At 31.7% G+C, this 10,554-nt stretch overlaps 1 pseudogene; it reads right to left on the bottom strand.

Annotated features, from left to right (window-relative positions):
* Positions 1-25: 25 nt before the first annotated feature.
* Positions 26-460, bottom strand: LOC146938001 (egg cell-secreted protein 1.4 pseudogene; annotated as a pseudogene).
* Positions 461-10,554: the final 10,094 nt, after the last annotated feature.

The following is a 10,554-nucleotide window of genomic DNA, read 5'->3' as shown; positions in this document are numbered from 1 at the left end:
AAGACCAAGGTTACATAATATTCCTTTATGGAACAATATCCTTAGGATCAACAAATGAAACTAATGGTGTGGGTGGTGGTGGTGAATGAACATCCTCAACCACATCACAATAACCTTCTAATACATCAGTTTCTTCATTGGTGAATCCAAGTGAGGCCACAACGTTAGGCCAACAATCATGTCCAATAACCCTAATTGCTTTGCAACAACCATTCCCCAAGTAAGTCTCACCATTTAGAAAAAATGTAATAATTTCACCACTACATGCTTGAAGCTTAAATAGTGACTCCCAACAATTAGAAGGCTCATCACCACTCACCTTCAATCTTGCTTCAAGGCTCATCAAATTGGAATTTGGATTAGAGAGTTGCCTAGATTCCACTATAGATATTGATGAGTTCAATGCAATGAACACAAGAGCAAGAGCAACACAAACAAAGACTTTGTGAGAGGAAGCCATTGTAGTATTAGAAGAATAAGTTTATATCTCTATCTATGATGAGTTTGGATTGTTATGGTGAAACTTGCCTAGGGCCTTATATATATAGTAGCTAGCTAGGGGGAGTAAATAATTAGTAACGGTAGGTTGATGTGGAGATGAAGGGTAAACATAAATGTGCAATGGTTACATAAGAAAAGTGTAAGTGAAAGATTGAGGATGTTCGTATTCTCTATGATGGAGATATAACAGTAATAATATCTGGGTTGAATTTAAATGACAATTGATTCTATAGTCTATTTGTCTCCATTAGAGTACGATGAACATTTGGGTATTCTAATTCAAAAATATCCATTTTCCTTAGACTAGCCATGACTATCCATTTCTTTGGCCGTTAGGATGATGTTGGAACACTAGTTAATTCTAGTGAAGAAAATTGGAAAGAAAAAACACTATGAAAGAACTAGTGTGTGGGTGTGACTTAAAAATGTCCCACATTGGAGGGTCACCCCAACTAGTAAGTGTTTATATATGGGCAAAGTGACCTCCAAGGGTGTGCCCTTGGGGTACCCAATTTTGTGATATATATATTTTTTGTCACTTGAAAATGTTAAATTAATTAATTAATTAATTTAATCATTATCCGTAAGCGCTACGCGTAACAAATAAATTTGTTACGATCCGACCCGATCCATAACGCGTATCCAGAAACTTCCGGATATATCCAATTAAGAAACAAAACGCGTTTGCTTAAGGATTAAGCAGACTTAATCCCCAAGTCACTCGTTTTTTGTTACAAACTCTCCCTATAAAAGGAGAAGTTCGCCCCACTCATTCCACACAACGAAAAGAATTTCATTGAGTTGTCGGGAATTCTTTTCTTCTCTTCTCCCTCCGACTTGTGTTAACAAGTTTCTTCTGCTTCTACTCCTTTCTGTCCCTTTCGGTTTCAAATAGAGCGGTTACGTACCGTATCGAGTGGCTTCGATCAATCGATTGAACCATATTTTAAGAATGTTCTTAAGACCATAGTCCCTTTTTCGGTGTAATGTCCTTCGGAATTAAGAGTGGTTTTAAGTTCATAGTCCCTTCGGAATATAGAGTACTATTAAGATCATAGTCCCTTTTCGTAATACTAATGTCCCGTCGAAATTAAGAATGATCTTAACAGTATATAAATTATTTCAATAATTTTCTATTTGATGAGAAATGGTGGTATAACCATATTTGAGTGGTCGTAGTGCCATATTGATGTTTTGGAGAAGTTAAAATTAGAATGGTGGTAACACCATATTTGAGTGGTCTCAGCACCATAATAGAATGGTAATAATACCATATTAATTTGAGTGGTTTCAATATTAAAGAGTGGTCTTAGTACCATATTTGAAGGTGTAAATCTCGAACGATTTTCTACAGTGCAGTAGTTAATCGAACAGTTGTAGCTGGGCTTGTTTTATCCTAGAGGCGGCGTGGTTGATAGTCTACCTTGCACAACTTTGGGTAGTGCCACGAAACGTCTTAAAGAGAGCGACCTGGTCGTGACTCAACCTAGTAACAACTTCGGTAGATAACAGAATTTGGAAATCCAAATTTAACAGTTTGGAAATCCAAAAACAACAGATGAAGTGATTAAAAAATAAAAATCTATCTATCGATTTGTTTTCTAGGAAGAAATAAAAATTGAATATATTAAACCAACTAACTATCCCCCAGCACATGGTGTGCCAAAAGAGATAGGAAATAATTACAGCAATGTTTCAACAAACAGAACAATGATCAGCCTATACCCAAACATAAGAAAGGGTTCTGGCACCAATCATGAAACTTATAATGAAAAATTACAAATTTTGCTTTATGCCACGAATAAGAAAGTATCTTGATGTTCTCCAAAAGCCGAGACGGTGAGTTTTATTTGGTTCGAAAAAGTCTGTCATTTATTTCCTTCCAAATAACCCACGTAGTAGCAAACCAAATTAAGTGCATAAAAGAACATCATGCTTTTATAAAACTTGTTGAAGTACCAAACTGAATGAAGTGATCCACCAATATTGAGGGGTCCGCAGTATAGACACCCATCCATTGACGAACCAGATACCAAACCTTACGAAACTGATTGCATAACAAGAAAAGATAAGCGCAAGATTCGGTTGAGCCACACCCACTGACACATAGTTGTGCCTCACAATGCATCCTTATAATTAGTGCACGATAAGTTGGTAAATGTATCAAATAAAATAGGGAAATGTTAACGAGTGCCACCGAACACTCTTTAAGTATCCAAAATGGATTGATTCTGTGAAAATTTGTGCATTTATTGCATTGGAAATTGAAGTCTTTTATTTTTTTAAAGAATAATTTTTTATTGAAAAATAAAAATGCTTAAAAAATGCGACACTCGTTAACAAAATCCAATAAAATATTTAATAAAACAACTCATTTGATATCTGTAAGGACAATTTTATGCGGGGGCCGGGGTTCGAACCTTCGATTCCTATTTTTCCACGTATAAAATATTGATTGAAATATTTATTTTCTTGATTATTTTGACTATTGGCAATTATAATAGAGATGGTTTTATATTTTTTTTAATTGGTAAAATATCGTTGAAATGCATGTAGTTGACAAAATAAATAGCAAAATGACTTTCTAATGGATGTAGCTAATAAAATAAAATTCATTCGAAAAATAAAATAAAATTCATTCGATTTACGTTGAAGTTGAAATTTCAAATTCAGACGACGAAATGAAAACAATAATATGTAATTTTAATAAAAGAAACTAAAATATGGAAAATTCTATGGTGAAGTCGTTCAATTGACTTTTTCGGTGAAGTTACACTACACCCAATAATAATGCGCCACGTTGTTGAATGATGTCATGTGTGTTGACTGTTGTATGGTATATACCGTGTACCTGCTCAATATGTACCACTGTAGACTAGCTTTTTTGAACCATCAGATTAAGCACTTCACTAGTGTTATTGTGTTGCGTTTCGCACTATATTTATTTCTATTCTCCTTTTTGAATATAAACCTTTTTTATGATAATCCTTTTTATAAAAAATATTTCATTATTAAAAATAAATAAACCCAGAAAGATTATGAACATCAACACCATCTCCATACCTCCATCATCTTCTTTATTAAACAAAAAACAAAATAGCTACTCAAATACATCTCCAAATAACATGAATCTCAATATTTTCTTCATCTACATTTTCTTCTCAACACAAAAGTCAATTACCCTAATTTAAATTCAACTCGTTTGTTTAACCCAATCCATTTTTCCAATTTTAATTTAAAACAATTTATATAATCATCTTTTTCGTCGTTCAAAATCGGTATAAATCGCCCGGTCTAATTTCAGGTTTCAATGGTCTGAAAAGGGTTAAAATGACCTGGCTGGAGGTTGAAGACGACTTCATTATTTTTTAATTGTATTTGTTATACACACTAGTAAACTATATTACGTACTATTAGGCTAAATTATTATATATTAAGTTGTTAAACATCTCGGCAGATTCAACAATAATATACGGAGAATTCGATGAATTTTTAATCTTTGTTTTTTTTCTCAACAAAAAAAAAATCATTTTTTTTGTTAAATGAGGCTGGTATATACGAATGCAATTTTTTTTTTGCTTAACAATTTTTTTTTGCAAATTAATAGTCAACACAATGCAAATGAATGCAAATTAAAAAAATCCTATAATTAATGTCAACAAAATGCAAATTAATTTGTTTGTTTAACAATATTTTTTTGTTTAATGTGTGTTATTAATACAGTTGGTAGAGATTTACGGTAAAAAAAAATTAATTTACGCCACCTATAATTAATGTTAACAATTTCGCTATTAATAGTAATATTTCCATTATTATTTCTTAATTATTTTATTATGGGGTTTTCTAACCTGTGCAAGATTGTTGCAAAGCTTAAAGAGTAATAAATGCCTAATTTTTGGGTTTTTTAAAAGTCTATTAATGAGTATTTTTTGGGATTTTTGAAACTGTTTTTTTCTCGTTAAGGGCCCTCTCATTTTTGCAATTGCCAACGAACCAGATCACACTGATAATTGACTCGTTAAAATTTAGTTGTGCAATCGCAGTACCCTTACCATACCACAGCTCGATGAAATTTCAATTTTAATCATTGATTCATGTTGTTCCCATCAATCAATACATTATCCTACAATTAAATTGTAAATGAAACAAAATATTGTAAATTAGAGAGATAATCCTTGACATGGATTTTTGTTTAGTGGAAAAGGAAAAACTGATGATCGTTCAGGGGAAAGGGATGAATCATAATTCATGGGGTAATTAATTAAAATTAGCTTTAGATTAAAACTGAAGGACTGGTTTGTTCCTAGTAAGCTCCATTTTGTTGGCAAATGTTAATATGAGAGAGAAAAATACGGGTTTTAAAAAAAAGCCAGTCAATTGATTCATTAATAGGACTTAAAAAATTTAAAAAATCATGCATTTATTACTCCTTAAGTTGTGCAATCTTGCACAGGTTAGAAAACTCCTTTTATTATTTATTTTTTTAATTCTTAATCTCTCCATCTGTGTCGTGTCACACTCTTGAAAAGAGAAAACACCTCTCTATTTTATTGCTATTCATTTTTCAATACTTCATCTTCTACATCTAGTCGGGTCATAACGACCCAGTTAAAACCCATGCGACCCAAAACCAGAAAAGCATAACTTTAAGTCATTTTAACATCAAAAACTCATTTTAAATACATAATCATGAACAAAAATAACATTTTCTGCGATTTCAAGCAATGTTTTGCAACTTTAATAACTCAAATTGAAATAAATAAATCTAATTTCAACAAAAAATACCCGAAATTAGATAAAAACGAATTTGCTAAGCAGGTGTTAACAAAGCGTTGGTATCTAAGAAGAAAAAGAATTCATGTGTGGTTGGATGAAATGAGTCTCGTTGTTGTTGTTTATGTGAATATTTTTATGTCCTTGTTGTTGTTTCTGTGCAAATGTAATTACGTTTCTTTTTTAATTATGTAATTTCATTTTTTTAATTTTTTGGATTTTTTTCTCTCATGAAGATGATGAAGATATGATGAAGATGATGAATGTATGATGAAGATGTTGAAGAGTGACATAGTGATTTGATAAAAAATCTGGAAGAGAGAGAATATAGATAAATAAAGAAAGAGAAAGAAATATGAGAGAGATAAAAAAGTGATAAAGTGGAGAGAGAATTGGAATTATAAAAAAAATCATGTGGAGAGTGTGTACCACAATAACATAGAGATTAAATAAATCTAACCGTTAAGATCATTAAATAAACATGTCCATGGTGGAACATATGAAGCAAGTGATCCATATTAGAATTTGTCCCAACATCTGACGTGTCATCACTTAAAATCTGATTGGCCCATTCAAACGACTTCACCGAAGAAGTCATTCTCCTGACTTCTTCATAGAAGCTCCCCTAAAATATTACTCCCTCCGTTTCAAAATACATGTCCAATTTTTTTAATGTGCACTATTCACTTGACTTACTTTGACCATACTTTTTAACTAATGTATAAATATAAATATTAACATGTAAGATGTTGTTTGATCTGTCTCGACAAATATTTTGAGAATATTAAATTTTTATAATTTTTTACTTTAGATAATTAAAGATATTAACGGTCAAAATTGTGCATTGACATATGTGAAATGGTTGACTTAGACATGTATTTTGAAACAGAGGGAGTAAGTTCGAAGTGTTTTTGCTGACAAACTTAAACTTTAAAACCATTTGGACCGTTTTCTTAAAAAAAAAACCATTTTTATCATATTCGGTTGATTTGATGTACTCTACAATTCAATTTGAAGTGACTATAAATCAAGAACAAAATAATTTATTAGTATGTATAAACTACTAGTAATGATTTTTTTCCCATTATAATCAAATCTTGATTACAATGTGGGATTACCTCCAGCCTCATTGTCCTTCCAAGGATTTTTTTCATTATTTGCCTTAGCAAAGAGAACTTTCCAATCTCAACCCAGAGATTTACAACAATACACATTACAAATAAATTGTGTTTACATAAATTCTAGAAGTAGTAAAGAAATTTAAGCACAATACACTTTGAGTGTATATCTAATGATCTTCTTGATCATTTCTTAGACAAGGTATATAATATAAACAAGTATGAATTCTATCTACAATTCTATATGAACAAGTTATACTTGTGTATGCATGTACATGAATATGTTCAGGTGTCGTAACATTCTTCGGTCAAAACTTGATCCTTTATATAAAGCTGGAGCTTGATGATCTTTGCTGAAGAATCCTTGTCTTTGAATGTCTAATTTGAATGCTGAGATATTCTTGAGAAAATGTAGTCAACGAATCAGCCGTTAAATTTTAATCAATTGCATAATCAGAACAATGTTTCCTTTCTTAGCAAAGATTTGTTTTATGCATCATCAACAAAACCTTGAGTCAGCGTTGGTAAAGAGGATCTCAGTCCAGAGTCTTTAAACCACAATGTTAACTTCCAAAACATTCGACCTTAATCTTGATACAGAGCTTTGTCTTTATATATGATACAAAACTTCATTAAGGTCCATAACGTTGACTTGGTCCAAAGGCAGAACTTCTATACCTAGAACTTCATGAACACTTAAACATACATCAGAGTATCCTAATTGTTCTCAACATGATTTATACATGCTTAGTTATCATCAAAACCTATGAATTTTGTTCTTTAACCAATTTTGGTCTAACACGAACTTCACCATGTAGAACCCATTGTAGTTATCCATGATCTCCAACCCCCCTTAAAGCTTCCACATTTTTTTGGAGATGATCTTTCATAATGTTGTAACCAAGGTTTTTCCCCAAAAGTATAACTAGTACTAGGGCATCTTTTCAAGGGGTACACAATAATTAGAAGATTTTTTTGTTCAAAATAGACTTTTAGGAGAAGACGGTTACCAAATTCAAGCTAATATGGACTTGTTTCTTCTCGTTCTTTTTCTTAGAGAGGGAATTATCGAGAGGAACCCAAGAGCATTTCACGAAATGACTGTTTGAAAGTTGATTGCTTGTGGATATCGGTAGGTTTTTGGGTCAATAATGTAACATCCTGATTTTAGGGTATTATTATTTACTATTTATCTATTTGTTTAATGTGCTTGAATTGTTGGAACAATTAGTTTTTAGTAGAGATAGAGGAACGATAGGTATTTCATAATCTGGAGTAAAAGGGCATTTTGGTAATTTAGAAGTGGAGGGTTATTGAATAAAGTTAGTAGTAACTTTGAGAAAAATAATAGAAAAGAAGTAAATAGTAAAAGGGAGAATTAAGTGAATTAGAATGAGTAGTGTTATTTTTATAAGAAAGAATAATGACTAAGCCCAATAGGAGTTAAGTGAACTAAGCTCAATTGGTGTAGATATATAAGACTAGTATTAGTCACAAATTAGGGTTGAGAAATCATTTGGTAAGTTTTACAAATAGAGGCACAAGAGAGAGAATAGAGCAAGTGAGAAGAAAAAGAAGATAAATAATATCTAAAGCGAGAAAGAGAAGCAAGCTTGAAGGACTAAAGTGAACGGGTAGATTGAAGCTTATGAGGCTTAGCTTTTGGATTGAAAGGTAACAGGGAAGGTTATTTTCACCATCTAGAACTTACGAGCAATTGTGTGATTTTGGGCCATGTGTGTTCTTGCATTTTTATGAAATTGTTGTTGAATTTCGTGCTCCATTTATTATGGTTATTTTGAGTATGTGAAAAGTGACAAAAACATGTTGCATGAAAATCTATGTTTAGTTATGGTAAGTTGGTGATTATGTATTTTTAGTGTAATTGCATGAAACTCATGAAGTTGTTGATGAATGTTGCTCAATCTATGTTCTATCTCTTTGTTATAACATTGGGTATGAGTATGTGGTGGAATTATGCTGGTGTTGATGGTTATTATGTTTGGGTGTGAGTTGTTATATGAAAAATTGGTTTTTGAGTGATATGTTGTTTTGGATGATAATTAAGTTAATTCGATGTTGAAAAGAAGTGGCTTGGACCGAGCGTGACTCTTGACATCGGGAGCACAACCGTGCGCTCTTGTGGCACAACTGTGCGACCCTTCCGTGTGGGGAAAACTCATTTTTTTTGTCTTTAAGGTATTCGATACATGTGAATATGTATTAAATCCCTAAACTTGATTAGTATGAGTAATTAACCTAACTAGTGATTAGGTAAACTTGGCTTTTGTGAAACATTAAAAATAGATAGACTTTGTGAAATATGGAAAATATACGAAATTTGTAGAATGATGAATTATGGCATATTAGTTTGTAATTGATTATATGATAAGGATAAGGTGATGAATAATGGTTGAATTGATTAATGATATGTGAATGAAATATTGATTAATTAAGTGTAAGTGACAAATTATTTATTATGCAAATTGACTAAATGAAGAGATGATGTTTATTGATGTGATTATGATAACATGATGATGTTGATATTATAAACATGATGATGAGATTCTAATGTGAATAGTATGATATATAATTACTTTGGTGATGATGAATTGTTGATGTAAGGGTGTATCGATTTGACAATGCAATGATGTGTTTTGTGTGGTGATATATTATATAATGGTGTGAATTATACAATGATGAGTTTACAGTGATGTGCATTGTCGAGTATATACTTGAAGTACATGCATTCATAGTCCCGTAATCACAAAGCTGAGAATCACAGTGCAGAGGGATTAATCCGGTAACATAACTTAGAATTATCCAAATAATCACAAAGCAGAGGGATTGTAACACCCTAAACTTTAAAAGCGATAACACACCGACTCGGACACCTAATCAGAGCCTAAAGACTAGGACACCAAAAGTGATAGACAAGGTAGTATCCATGCTATCCTTAAGCGACTCACCAAGCAAAGCAAAACCATTCATGCACACCGTCTACCCATTCGTAAGAATAAGGCAGACATTCAACCAAATGACCATTTGGGGTTAGAGATAATTCAAATCAATTAAAGCATAAACAATTGAAAGTAAATAACATGATTAATTACACTCAAAATTAAATCATTCACAACAACCCCACAGTTATTCAACTTTAAGTATACAATTATAACATTGCAACAAGTTCACAATTCACCAAAGTTCACCAATGCATATAATCAAATATGACACATTTAACCAATTATCAAATGTATGTTATACGCCTAGACACGACTCTATATGCATGTGGTACCAATCTCGTCACTGGATACAAACTATCCTAAATCTCGTCAATTAATACAACTGTATCATAAATCTTGTCACTGGGTATAAATATCCTACTAAACAACTTATGAATGCATGAACATATGACTCAAAAATGCATACATTCATTCAACAATTCATCATTATTTTCATTTTCACTTTTCATACATGCGGTCATCATTAATATCATCGTCACTGAATACAAATTATTATAATCATCGTCACTTTGCATGTAAGAATTCATCACCATTAATAAATCATCATCATTATAGTCATCATAAAAATCATTATCATACATCAACAAAATAATCATCATAATCATTATCAAACATGAACAACAAAACAATAATCAACTTAAAGAAACAATAGAGTTCCAAAATCACATTTCACATAAGAAACGGACAAACAACAAACATCATGAAATCTATCATATTAAACACCTAATCATCTTGGATTCATAATTATTCAACTATCTACACATGGATACATTCCATTCACAAGCTTAGGAATCCAAAAACTCATTTTAAGCAAAGTTTGTCTATTATCACAACTTTTACCAATCTCTAAGTCATTCGACAAAACAAGGTATACATGTTCAAACACCTCAACAAATCATATACACTACTCACATATGATCACATGAGCATATGCATATACGCATCATAGGCTAATTCCGATTAATTCCAAAATTTCGCTAAGTTTGTCTCATTTTATCCTTTTTCAAAAGAAAACCATTTTTCAAAGCAAACCCTAGTTAAAGTGCAAGGAAACCATTCATAATGATTTTTAAAAATCAACATTACGGTAAACAACCTTAACCCTACCCTTTTCCCTTAAGAAAAACGAGTTTTGAAAA

Source organism: Medicago sativa, chromosome 3, assembly GCF_051527215.1.
Source record: "Medicago sativa cultivar Bolivia chromosome 3, Bolivia_mono, whole genome shotgun sequence".
Taxonomy (NCBI): Eukaryota; Viridiplantae; Streptophyta; class Magnoliopsida; order Fabales; family Fabaceae; genus Medicago; species Medicago sativa.
Note: the sequence above shows the minus strand (reverse complement) of the source record. Positions and strands in the feature narration are given on the sequence as shown.